This window comes from Choristoneura fumiferana, chromosome 4 (assembly GCF_025370935.1).
Source record: "Choristoneura fumiferana chromosome 4, NRCan_CFum_1, whole genome shotgun sequence".
Classification (NCBI taxonomy): Eukaryota; Metazoa; Arthropoda; class Insecta; order Lepidoptera; family Tortricidae; genus Choristoneura; species Choristoneura fumiferana.
In genome coordinates this window covers 15591291-15605371 of record NC_133475.1, presented here as the reverse complement: position 1 = coordinate 15605371, position 14081 = coordinate 15591291, and the positions used below count along the sequence as shown (strand labels likewise).

General features: G+C 37.8%; 1 pseudogene; it reads right to left on the bottom strand.

The window, feature by feature from the left end:
- Positions 1 to 3670: 3670 nt before the first annotated feature.
- LOC141427073 (transmembrane protease serine 12-like) lies at positions 3671 to 13577 on the bottom strand (annotated as a pseudogene).
- Positions 13578 to 14081: the final 504 nt, after the last annotated feature.

Below are 14081 nucleotides of genomic sequence, written 5' to 3'. Positions count from 1 at the left end.
AAATTATAGTTCTGTTGTTTCCAATGTTATAATAAAAGTCTTCTACTCACGAACAGCTTAGAATTTGTTTTGTTTTTGTTTTGTGTATACCTACTCCAATTAGATACAAACTGTATGATTACAGATACGTGCGCTATACGCCCTGGTGAAAACACAAGAATTGAATCAGAGATGTACTTTAAAAAGAAGAATAAATTTTTTAGTGTACCATTTTGTCGGCATAGTTTACTTATGTATTCGTTCAAAATTACCGCTTTCTAGCATTGATAGTCCCTGAGCAAAGCCACGGACGGAAAGACAGACAGACAGACAGACAGACAGACAGACATGGCGAAACTATAAGGGTTCCGTTTTTGCCATTTTGGCCACGGAATCCTAAAAACCTCGTTTTATGCTGATCAACAGAAGACACAATTCAAATCTAGATTTTCTGTTGAAGACACACAATATTTACTACTACATACACAATTTCGAGCTCTCGATAATTCATCTATACCTTATAAGTTAATAAGTTAATAATATATAGTAGTAGTTGAGCTTCAAAATTGGATCCGAATTTTTTCCTCTGTAAATACATTCACGTTCTGTTATTTTGATACAAAAATTAACACTCAATATTACTCCATTACCAACTTGTTTTTTTCTAAACATTGGTCACAGTCTTGCTTGTGTGTAAAGAAAACATTTACAATTACATGTTTTTAAACCAGACAGTTCTGACTTGTAGCTGTTTATGATCGACCGAAAGATTTGCTATTGAAACCGAACCGTGTTTTTTTTCTTAAAATTGCGCCCGTACGTAGCCGAGGTGGGCTCCTAGTCTTCAACACAAAAACTTCATCAAAAAAACATTCTACTTTTAGACAAAACTGTAAGAGTTTTAGTATCATTGTAATTACTCGTCACAAGGATAATTGTAAAATAATTACAAAATAACGGGATTTTAACAAGTCGATTGTCTGGAAGTGGGCGCCAAAACAAATGAATACAACACAAACAAACACATAAACATTTCATTTTTAACCCCTGACGCAAAAAGAGGGATGTTATACGTTTGACCGCTATGTGTGTCTGTGAGTCTGTCTGTGGCACCGTAGCTCTTAAACGAGTGAACCGATTTGAATGCGTTTTTTTATTCGAAAATCGATTTTTTTCAAGAATCGATTCGTTCTTAGACATGTTTTATCAAAATTGGTTGAGTCGTTTTTGAGATATTGAACTTTGAAGTGACAATGTCGGGGGTTTTCCAACTTTTTGTTGGTTAGGTTATTATTCCAAGCTTTTTGCAAAAGTGTATTTTTTGTTGACTCTATTTTCCTTGTCATCCAACCTACATACACCTATGTATTAAATTTCGAGTCAGTTCAACCAATGGAAGTGTATTAAAATTAATTTGCAAAATTATACCAAAACAAAAAACACGGCAAAAATAATCTTGAAAAATAGCACAATTTAACTTCATTCGAGTATTGTCAAGCCAAAATCCAGGCTTGGAGTAAAATACTTTTCCCAACGTCGCAAGTTTGGAACATTACCCACATCATTTGCTTATGTCCCGCGTGGCTCGAAAGCAATGCAGGCTCAGCGAAGCGAAAAACAATTTCCCTTTGCGACTAGCTACAGAAGCGGAGGCAATTTAAAAATGTGCCTACAACATGAAATTATTAGCTTTGAGTAAACGATTAGGATTGAAAAAATTTAACAGCTATTATATGCAAAATTTACCATCAGATTTTCGGGGGAGTAAAATCTTTACATTATCTACTTAGCATATCAATCATTATCATATCAGCCATAAGATGTCCACTGCTAGCCCCCTTAAACCTTTATTTGCTTCGGTTGAAAGCGGCATGTATCCATCGTGAACGCGGTCTCCATTCAAGAACTTTTCGGTTCCAACGGCCATCTGTTCTCCGTGCTATATGGCCTACCCGTTGCTACTTCAACGCGCATTTCAAAAGTGTGATTTGTAGTTTTAAGTCCACCGTTTCATTTTAAGTTGAGAATGCCTCATTGAAACGAAGTAAAGGTAAGATCCTTTTCAGATGACATCTAATGGTGTCAGCGTCAGCTTGTTAAACTTGTCAACTAGATTGTCGAGTTTTGTTTTTGACAAAGTTTGTTTTTTGCTTTGATTTAAACTTACTCTCCGTGAAGCCGTGGTGGCCTAATAAGCCGTGGTGGCCTAATGGTTTGACCTATCGCCTCTCAAGCAGAGGGTCGTGGGTTCGAACCCCGGCTCGCACCTCTGAGTTTTTCGAAATTCATGTGCGGAATTACATTTGAAATTTACCACGAGCTTTGCGGTGAAGGAAAACATCGTGAGGAAACCTGCACAAACCAGCGAAGCGATTCAATGGTGCGTGCGAAGTTCCCAATCCGCACTGGGCCCGCGTGGGAACTATGGCCCAAGCCCTCTTGTTCTGAGAGGAGGCCTGTGCCCAGCAGTGGGACGTATATAGGCTGGGATGACTGATGACTGAAACTTACTCTCAAAGCCGAGGTGGCCTTGTGGTGTGTGTGAAGTACCCAATCTGCACTGGGCTCGCGTGGGAACTACGTCCAAGTCTTCTCATTCTAAGATGTGCCTTTGCCCAGCAGTGGGACGTTACGTAGGCTCAGATCCAAAGTCAAAGTCAAAGTCAAAATATCTTTATTCAATTTAGGCTATAACAAGCACTTATGAATGTCAAAAAAAAATCTACCACCGGTTCGGAAAAACCTCTGCTGAGAAGAATCCGGCAAGAAACTCAACGAGGTATATATATATTTTTTTAAAACAGATTTACAATATTATTAAATGATATGTATACATCACAAGTATTTAACACAACTTTATTTTTAACACAGTAGGTTCGCTATTTGAAGGGATCGCTAATGCGGATCGGAATTATTTCCAAATATCCCTGTCCATGATATAATCATTAACTTTATAATACGCCTTTGATATTAATGTCTTCTTGACAATAGATCTGAATTTTGTATCCGTTTCATTTATAATATTTTTTGGAATTTTATTATAAAAACGTATGCAATTTCCCAGAAAAGACTTTTTGGTTTTAGCCAGTCTGTAAGATGGAACTTTAAGCTTCCCTGTGTTTCTAGTAGCCTTTGGCTTATCGACGTTAGTGGGAAAATCACATATGTTCTTCCTAACATACATGATTATTTCAAAAACATAAAGCGACGGCAGGGTTAGGATATCTGTTTCCTTAAAAAAAGATCTTAAAGATTCACGCGTCTTCAAATTATAAATTGCTCTAATTGCTCTCTTTTGTAAGATAAAAATTGACTCAATGTCTGCAGCAGATCCCCATAAAATAAGGCCGTACGAAATAATGCTATTAAAGTAAGCAAAATACACCAACCGTGCCGTCGCCACATCGGTTAGCTGCCGTATTTTCCAAACTGCAAAAGCAGCAGAGCTCAATCTACCCGCGATTGCTGTGACGTGAGGTCCCCACTGTAGTTTAGAATCGAGCGTTATTCCTAAAAATACTGTTGATTTTACAAATTCAATAGTTTGACCATTTAACTTTATATTAGAAACTGAATTCGAGCTAGATGAATTTATCAACGAGAATTTAATACATTTAGTTTTCTTAGGATTTAGTAACAAATTATTGGCAGCAAACCATGCGGATATCACGGACAGGGTTTCATTGGGCTCAATGAAGTCGGTATCTTTTCTACTAACCTTGAACAGTAAAGACGTGTCGTCAGCAAACATAACTATACCCGACTTTTGGCTTACCATATAAGTAAGGTCATTTACATAAATAAGATACAGGAATGGGGCAAGAATGGATCCTTGAGGCACTCCCATTTCGACCACAGATCCCTCCGATACCGTTCCGTTAATCGCTACCTTTTGCTTTCTTTGTGTGAGGTAAGATTTAATGAGTTCTAAAGCGAGGCCACGAATGCCATAAAAATTTAACTTACAAATTAAAGTATCATGATCCACACAATCAAAAGCTTTCGAAAGGTCGCAGAATACACCTATAGCGTCATGTGATTCCTCCCAAGCTTGCAATATGAATTTAACTAAACTATGACCCGCGTCTGTAGTAGACCTGCCTTTTGTGAATCCGAACTGCTGTGGATGCATGATTTTATGGGTATTAAAATGCGAGATCATTTGCGTCAGCATTATTTTTTCGAATATTTTGCTAAACGCTGATAGGATGGACACAGGACGATAATCAGAGGGATTATCTTTATCACCTGATTTAAAAATAGGAACTACTTTACTATATTTCATCAAATCTGGAAATACGCCTTCATCTATACAGCTATTAAATATAAATGCTAAAGTTGGAGCAACGACATCTAAAATGGAATGTAGAACCTTAACTGAGACGCCCCACAAGTCTTCCGTTTTTTTTACTTTCAATAATCTAAAAGTCTTAATGATGTCACAGGGAGAGACATGCGTGAATTTAAAATTACTTAAGTTTGGAATAGATACATTTTGTTTTAAGAGCGATTCAGCTAACTTTGAGGAAGACGCGAGACATTTTGTCGTTTCGATGGGGATTTTAGAGAAGTAGGTATTAAACTCGTTAGCTACTTTAACCGCGTCCGTTTCTAATACGTTGTTAATCTTTAATGATATAGAGGACTCCGCGTTCTTACGTCGACCGGTTTCAGTATTTATAATTTTCCAAACTGTTGATGATGATGAAGATAACATGCTTCGTATAAATCAAAAGACATCTAATTCTGCTAAATCAGATTTATAATTTTCAACGCGTATTAGTAATGTTCATCAATATACATACCTACAGCATACTCCGTAATTTTATTAAAAGCTATATTGATGTCTGTATTTCAACTTTTAGTTACATCTCTCGTCGAATCAAAATCAAACTAAATAATTACTATCCGTATAAAATTTCAAGCCAATCTGAGCACTAGCACTATATGAACATTGCAAGTTACATAAAATTTTGTAAAGCATGAACCTAATTTCTGATTTTATCCATTTCATCCACCTTAGTTCCGATTAGCCCCCACAACCGACTAAGCAATGTCTCATAAGAGAAATTTATTATTAACGTTGAGTTCCCTCATTTCTGAGGAGACGTGTTGCGCTTCAGAAATTCAATTACTTCGCCCTATTGCGGGAAGCTCCGCTATAATAGATACTGTGTCCGTGCATTGAAAAATGCAGATGTTCTCACGACTCTATGATGATACAATGTTCCGCATGCATCTTGGGATTTGCCGAGGAGATTAAACTGTTACTACTTATTTGGTTCAAAAAGTACTTATTTTATTCGCGAAATAATAACCCTTTATTATGTCTTTATAGTTTTATAGTACTTTATAGTATTCAGCTAATATGACACACAATAAGCATTTAAATACGCTTCAGTTATATGGCCCGATTACGCCTGCTGTTTCAATTTCTGTAGGCACATGTGTTGCTAGTAATTAAAATAGCATTGCAGGCGTATTATTTAGGCCTACTAAGGCCGCGTAATTTTAGCAAAGTTGTACTTTCATTCAGTGGCCATTATATTAATCTCGCACATTTACTGTTATGTTAAAAATATGAGGCAACTTTTTGGCAGCCTCTCATTTTACGACATCATAAACATTGAAGTGTTTTGAGGATACTTAAATTTAGTTATTTAGTCTTAAAAGTCCGAACGCCGGAATCATTAAATTTCAACCTTCAAAATCTAGGTAAATATTTAATTTCAATAAATGCTTGTGGTTAATAACATCATTTATTATAAAATTTCATTTCATGGCGATATAATTTGTTATTATAGTTAAAAAAAATTTTTTTTGTTAAAATTGTCTTTACTTCAACAAACATAATATAGTATAAAAAGAAACGATAACAATTATATAGATAAAAAAATATCTAAACCCTGTATCTCTCCTACCCGGGGCATCGTGCCTAGTATGCTTGCGGCATTCCCTCGCTGCACGGCTAAGCTCAGCCTCTGGGCGAAAAAAGACCCAGCTCTGGGGTCGCCAGAGACGCCAACTAATTTATCCGACACCTCGCGAACAAATTTTTTGGTGTCGGATGACCACGGTCCTAAAGTTTCTAACGCAAGTGCCGCAAATATGTAATCATTTGTTAAAAACGCGTATTTGCGGCACTTGGTTGTCTGGGCGTGGTCGGCAGCAGTCCCTGGCTTATTGGCAGAACCTCTGACGTAGGACGGAGCCAGCATGTCTGAGCACGTAACGTCATCCAACTTAAGTATATAAGTATATAGTATATAATTTCCATTTCGTTTTAGTCTGCGTTGCAGGTGGTAGGACCTTGTGCAAGATCCGCCCGAATTGCTACCACCATCTTGCTCGCTAATCCTGCCGTGAAGCAGCAGTGCTTGCACTGTTGTGTTTCGGCGTGGAGAGTAAGACAGCCGGTGAAATTACTGGCACTTCAGGTATCCCATCTTAGGCCTCTAGGTTGGCAACGCATCTGCAATCCCCCTGGTGTTGCAGGTGTCTATGGGCGGTGGTGATCTCTTACCATCAGGAGACCCACTTGCTCGTTTGCCATCCAGTTGAATAAAAATAAATAAATAAATAAAATAGTTTGACCCAAAGTCACATGGCAAGTAATAACTTATAGTTACTTAAGTAGATATCACTTTTTAATTTAAAATATTATCCCTGTACTTCAATCCGGAGTGATGGAACAGCCACGAATAGTGTGGCCCAACGTCGGTATACACTACGTAGTACTTTGGGTCACATTCAGTGTGACCGGGAGCTACGCCACACTTGGACAATACCCCGCGTATGAAATAGCTAATCCTGTGGTCGTTTTGCATAGTGCTGACCACTAAACCGCCTCCGCTGTCACCGTTGCGGGGGTTTATACCTGAAAAGAAAATTATGTAATTAAAAAATTTTTTTTGTTGACTGTACTTGCATGGTCATCCAAAATTCATATTTGTTTCGAACTTTAAGTCAATCCGAGAAGGGGCTGAAATTAGCGCTATTTAGTTAAGCAAACATACATTACAGTGCGCATTGGAAACTTCTCACACACTATTCACACACTATTGCTTTTCAACCTTTTTCATGATACGACCCCTTTAGTATAAAGAAATATTGCGCGACCCCCCTACCCTTTTTTTTCATGTATTTTATTTTGTGACAAATATTATTAGTTAACATTTTCTTAATAAAGATTTCTAAGCTATTTTTTTTACTGAAGTATTTTTTCCAGCAACTAGGGGCCTCGCGACCCCTCCAAAGAGGCTTTGCGACCCCCCCGGGGGTCGCGACCCATAGGTTGAAAAACACTGCACTATTCAATTGCTTCGCCGGATTGTGCAGGCACCCTCACGATTTTTTCCTTCACCGTAAAGCTCGTGGTAAATTTCAAATAATAAAATTACTTACCTAATTTCGCAAACGAATTTGTGAATTTGAATTTGAATGCGGAACTCACGATCCTAAGCCACCACAGCTTTTTTACACTCTATATTCATCATCATCATCATCTCAGCCTCGAACGTCCACTGTTAGACATAGACCTCCAGTAGCTTCGGTTGGCAGCGGCTGGCATTCACCATGAACCCGCGACTTTGACCAGGTCATCCGTCCATCTCGTTGGTAGACGTCCTACGCTGCGCTTGCCCATCCGCGGTCTCCATCTATATTGCTAACTATGGACTACCCTCCTATTTTCCCAAGAAAGTCGTTATGAACATTCACCAATGATCTTCATTAATATGACCACGACGACCACTGCACGGACAAGCGTACATTTTTATACGTACATATTAAAAAGTAGCACAGAGTTTACACTAGATACGCAAGCGTTTGCAAACGCTTGTAGTTTACTTTAATATCGAAATAAGGTAAACGTCCGAGGGCTCGACATTGTCATCTCTATTGCTAATGACATAAGATTAAAGATGCCAACTACTGGGACAGCGACGAGCACTCGTACGTTTACCTTATCATTTACTCGTAGCATTAAATCAGTTCGTTCACTTTCAGAATACAATTTCGTCGTTTGTTTTATCAACTTAATTACCCCCTTTTATCAGTATCATTATCATTTCTGCCGTGATGGCCTAGTGGTTTGACCTATGGCCTCTCAAGCAGCGGATCGTGGGTTCAAACCCCGGCTCGCACCACTAGTTGCATTATGAGTTCCATTGGAGAATGACGGTAATGGGACTTTTGGGACAATAATATGATAAAAATATTAGTGCCATTTGTCCCATGGGACTACTGGGAGTAAATCGTCTCAGTTGTCCCATCAATGGGACAACTCAATGGGACTAGTTGGATAGACGGGAGTTTTTCCAAATTCATGTGCGAAATTACATTTGAAATTTACCACGAGCTTTGCGGTGTAGGAAAACATCGTGATGAAACCTGCACAAGCTGCATAGCAATTCAATGTTGTGTGTGAAGTTCCTGATCCACACTGAGTCCGCGCGGAAACTACGGCCCAAACCCCTTTCATTCTGAGAGGAGGCCTGTGCCTAGCAGTGGGATCATATTTATTATCATGTTTATCAAGTATCATCCTTAATTATTGAAGCTACCGCTACAACCACCCTGTCAAGAGTGTAACGACTTAAAAGAGTGATATATTTACCAGAAGCCCGAAGAATTGCGAAATTGAAGTGGCAGTGGGCGGGGCACATTGCTCGCAGGACTGATGGCCGATGGGCCAGAAGGTTCTCGAATGGCGTCCGCGGACCGGGAGACGAGCTGTCGGTAGGTCTCCAACAAGATGGAGCGACGATCTGGTTAAGATCGCGGGATCGCGTTGGATGCGGAAAGCACAAGACCGGTCTGAGTAGAGAGCCTTGGAGGAGGCCTATGTCCAGCAGTGGACGTCTTTCGGCTGACTAGATGATATTTACCAGAAGTCGGTCCATAGCCAGCGCAGAAAGTGAACTCATTCAGTAGCCCAGAGTAGATTGCCGGCGAATATGCAATACAAGTAGAATCGTTTTGAACCATAGTGTATGCCGATCGGAGAACTTGCGATAGTCTGTTGTTCTCTGTGTAGCCAAAGCCAACCACCTGTAAAAATAAGCTATGTGAAAACTAGATGGCGCTAGGAGGGTATCGTATCCGTTCATTTAGCAACTAACGATTTTATATTTAACAACAAAAAAACTGGTCAAATGCGAGCATACTCCCGCACAGACGGCTTGCTAAAAATTTAAAAGCGAACGAAATAAAGGGTTCGTATTTCATGATAGGTACATATTGTCATGAAAAATAAATTTATATTTTGCGAATTAGCTTTACTACATCTATACTTCACTTTTACGATAAATTTATTAAGAAATGAGTTCGAGAATCAAATTTCCAATATGAATAAAAAAACGAAGTAGGGTCAGCATCAAAAGTACACACACTTTTGTAGGTACTTCATCATTTTACAACCACGTACAATTATACTTAGCGTCATACAAGAATGAAAAATGTGTTATTGCGACAGAGTAAAAAAGCTATCCGCTACTTTTGATGCTGATTGTTCCTAAACGAACAGCTGTTTTCATTACCGTCGCTTGTGTTCCAAATAATCTCGTCTTTTCGTACACTGGACCCCAGATACAAATCGGCTGGACGTATTCAGTGTACCTCAGCTTGTTCACTTTGATGATAGCTAAGTCAGAAGTGGCCAGGGCATCGCTGTACCCTGGGTGAAGCACTATCTTCTCAGCCTGAAATTAAAGATCTTTATAATAATAGATGATCGGTCACTAGCGTTAACCAACCACGGAAACCATGGTTGGCTTTCCATTCAAGCTTACCTTGAAAAGGAACCATTGGTTCGAAACATGTTGAGCATATCTCAACTGTTAATACCTGCGCGAGTGATTGGTGTATCAAGGTAGTCACATTTCCAAAATCAACGATCCTTGTAGTTTTTAAAAGTAAATTATAATATAAAAATTATTACTTGAAATAGTCCTCTGTAGGCAAGTTACTCATTTAAAAGTATTTAAATGTCAATAAAATGTATTATGATAATGGTGTAAGTTATAAAATTGTAAATTTAATAATTTAATCAATAAAGTATTTTTTTTAGCTAGGAGTTCTGAAAAAAATACTCAAACAATTTTATTGTATTTACTAAATTTGGTAAATATGAGCATGTTACACATTCACACGGAAGTAAATAAAAACTATCTGTAAGATTACGTCATTTTTACGTCACGCACTTTTTGTCCGACCCCTGTATATGAGTAAAATTTATACAATTGTAAATTTAATAATTAAAATTATTAACGCCAATACAACAGTGGTTTACCCCGGCTCGCACCTCTGAGTTTTCGAAATTCCTGTGCGGTACATTTGAAATTTACAACCTTTGCGGTGATGGAAAACATCGTGAGGAAACCTGACCTAAGCGATTCAATGGTCATGAAGTTATCCCATTCGTGGGAACTATAAGCCCTCTTGTTCTAGGAGGCCTGTGCCCAAGTGGGAATATATGGGATGATGATCAATAAGGTATTTTTTTTATGATAGGACTTCTGAACAAAATACTCAGACAATTTTATTGTATTTACTAAATTTGATAAAGTAGTGACCTGAGTAGAAGGGTAAGTACTTTCCTGATCACAAAATTGTATCCCCACGTAAATTTTGGCGTCCCTTTGCTCATAAAGTAATAAGAGAGCTTGTAAGCCTTGGATTAGACTTCAGTTACGCCCAAGAAATTACAACCTGATTGCATTAGGCGCTATCTCTCAGATTTTTGGTCGGTATTTTTTACAACCTTTGATAAGAATTAATTAGCTTAGTCAGGCTTACCCATGTATTTATGGTCTGAAATATTTTTTTTTAAGTTATATTGTAATTAACTTATTTTTACAAGCTTTTATTAACTTGCAACATTCGTACGTATGTAAGTTGTTTGTTGCTGTTTCCAAATTTGCAAATTATTTTTCAAGCACTTCCTGCAGGTATTAAAATTTTACATAGTTACTTATACACCTAAGACCGGTGACAATACAATAATCTGTTAGCAATTAAAATTCCGGTGGTCTAGTCGGATTCGTTTCCGCATTACGGAACTCTTTAACCGTTCCATCGACCCGGGTTGAGAGTCTGGCGCAATAAGTCAAACAACCAGCAAAAAAACTTGCATAAAAAATTAAGATTTAGTCTATCACTTGTTTTTACTTTTAGAAAAATACTATCAGTTGTGATACCCAAATTTCCCAACCGTTATCATTGGAACGTACTTACTGTAGTAATTCTATTCTTCTTTGGCAGTTGACTAAATGATCATTCATTCAACCCTTAGTTTTTGACAAGAATGTTTTATACTCACAATCAAAGACTGTCTTCCCACTTGAAAGTAATCAGTGTAGTTGTTGACGCCCGCGAGAACTTCCAATAGGGGGGGCGATTAGAACACCAGCTTTACTGACACAGTGTCCAGCTATATCAAAGAAAACATTCTTAGCATTTATTAAATTTAGAAACTATGACTGCATACTTATACGGATAATGTCTCAAAACTAACCCCCTGATTCACCATCCATTGATTAAATTTATTTGACGGATAAATTTGATGCCGTCTCTGTTTGTTTTGTTCGAATTGATAAAGACGGCATCAAATTTATCCGTCAAATAAAATTAGTCAATGGTTCACCACCCACAGGGCAGGGCAAACAGGGCACATCTTACTTCTTACAAATTTTATAAATGTGAAAGTGTGAGTATGCGTGTGTACGTATGTTACTCCTTCACGTTATTTAGAACGAGTGGACGGATTTGGATGAAATTGCAGGACGTCGGTATGTAATTGCAGGACGTCTAAAATAACACATTGGCTACTTTTTATGCCGATAATTCGCACGGTATCGGGATTTTATCCCAAAACTTTAACCCCTAGTACTTAGAGACATGAAATTTGACGTGGATGTTTGTTCCGTTGCGGGTGTCCACTGGTGTTGATGGTCACTTACCATCAGGTGGTCCACATCTGATCGACTGACTGATTTGACGTCTTGTTTCATAAAAGAAAGAAAAAGACCAATAAATAAATGTTACCTGTGAGTATCGCAGTTCTAGATATAATACTTCCGCCGCATTCGTAGCGTGAGATGCCACTGTATGGGTCCTTCTTTAACAGAGCCACGTGCCACGGCCAATCACCGGCCAGAGATTCTGTCCTGACAGACGTCAGTTCAGCGTGCGCCAATGATCGTCTTCCACAGACGTGTCTGTAGTTTTCACGGTCATTCGCTGTCCGGTTTAGAGACTCGATTGTTTGGGCCGCCTAAAAAATTTTGTACCTATTCGTTCAAAAGGTCAATAGAGGAAGAGTCTCCTATCAATAGAGCGACCAACCAATTCTAATAGTAAAAGTCAAAGTCAAAATATCTTTATTTAATTTAGGCTATGACAAGCACTTATGAATATCAAAAAATCTACCACCGGCAATAAAATTTCATTTCATTAGATACAATGAGTCACTGCCCAGATTCCGTATAAGTGTAAAAGTTAAAAAAGAAAAAATGATCTCATTGAAAACAAATTACATTCAAATTTTTCTGTCATTTGATATCGACTCGGTGTCGCTATTTCTACTTAGTAATTTCTAACTTAGAGTCTGAAATATTCTAGCATACCTTTATAGCGTCATTACAAAGCGTGGCATTGTTCAGTGAGAACTTCATTACTGTAGGTACTTCGGTCCCATTATCAGCCAATCTCAGGTAAAAGAAATATTGTTTCGGTAGCGCTCCCTTGGGTCTGAGGATGAAATTATGCCAGTCATCCTTCACAGATATGCTAGAATTTTGAGTGCTCTGAAAAAACATTTGTTTGTATTACGAGTACCTACTTTCAGTTTCGTAACTTTACAGGCTATTGATTCAGACGTTATTCAGTGAAGTACCTGCCTTAATTTACTTCTCCACTACTGCTACCGTAGAGTAGTTGTAGGAGTGTAGTAATGGTGAAGAAACAAAATAGAAGGCAGGTACTCTTATTTAAAGATTGGAAATTAAGTATACAGAAGAGTTAAGATAATTTAGATTTAGTGAGAGATTGATTGGTTTTATTCTAACTTCTTTTCAGATTTTTTAGCAAACATAGTTATAAACACATGGTTCCCTTCATCATGGTTCCAATTATATCCTTTTTTAGATGTTGGACGCTTTGAAGCACTAGATGAAAGCTAAGCGAACGCACATATGCGTTTGAGGCACTGAACAAAATTCAGCACTGGACGAAAGTCCGGAAAAATCCGGTAGTGAATATTTTATATACGTACGCTTTAATTGAATTAACTAAATATCTTACCCCGTAAATAACGACTTGCCGGCCGAAGTGGATATCAATTTCTGCTACCGTCAAGTAAGGGTATAACACAAAATTCACTACCCCTCGCCAAACAATGTCAGTAATTTTATCAAATGAAATAACACCCAAGTTACAAGGATCGTATTTTGTCAGAGCAGGTCCTTGTATGGCCATAGGATGTACTTCGATTAATAGTAACGATGCGATAGTAATAATTAATGAGAGATTCATTTTAATTGTTTCAATACTTGATCTTATCCCTGTTAAACACGACTAAACAAACACTGAACCTTAACACAACAGTTAAAATGGTGACATGTTTGCTACGTTATCAAACTGGCTTATACAGCGTGTATTAATAACAACATTGAAAATAAAAACGACAAAAACTTGTTTGTCTTCGGGACAATAACACCTACACTTGAAAGTTTTTAAATTGCTCCTAAAATATTTAGCTCTGGAATTTAAGATGATCTAGTTGACGTATTAGTACATAATTAAGGTATCTCTGATCCAGAACAATTAAGAGTCTTACCAAAAATGCCTAAACACTTGAAGTGTCGGTTCTCTATGGACTGATGTTTTAAGCACTTATTCAATGAGGTTCTAAGTTATATGTTACAAAATTAATGTTTTATTTAGTTAAGGTATACCTATGATAAATGACAAAAGTAAAGTTCTTTGACAAAACAAGACCAAAAATTAAATGATCCTCTTTTATTAAAGGTACCTGCAAAATTACTTCGTCGGAAATAAAACAAGAAATATCCATACAAGTTTGTTAGCACACTGTATCTGTG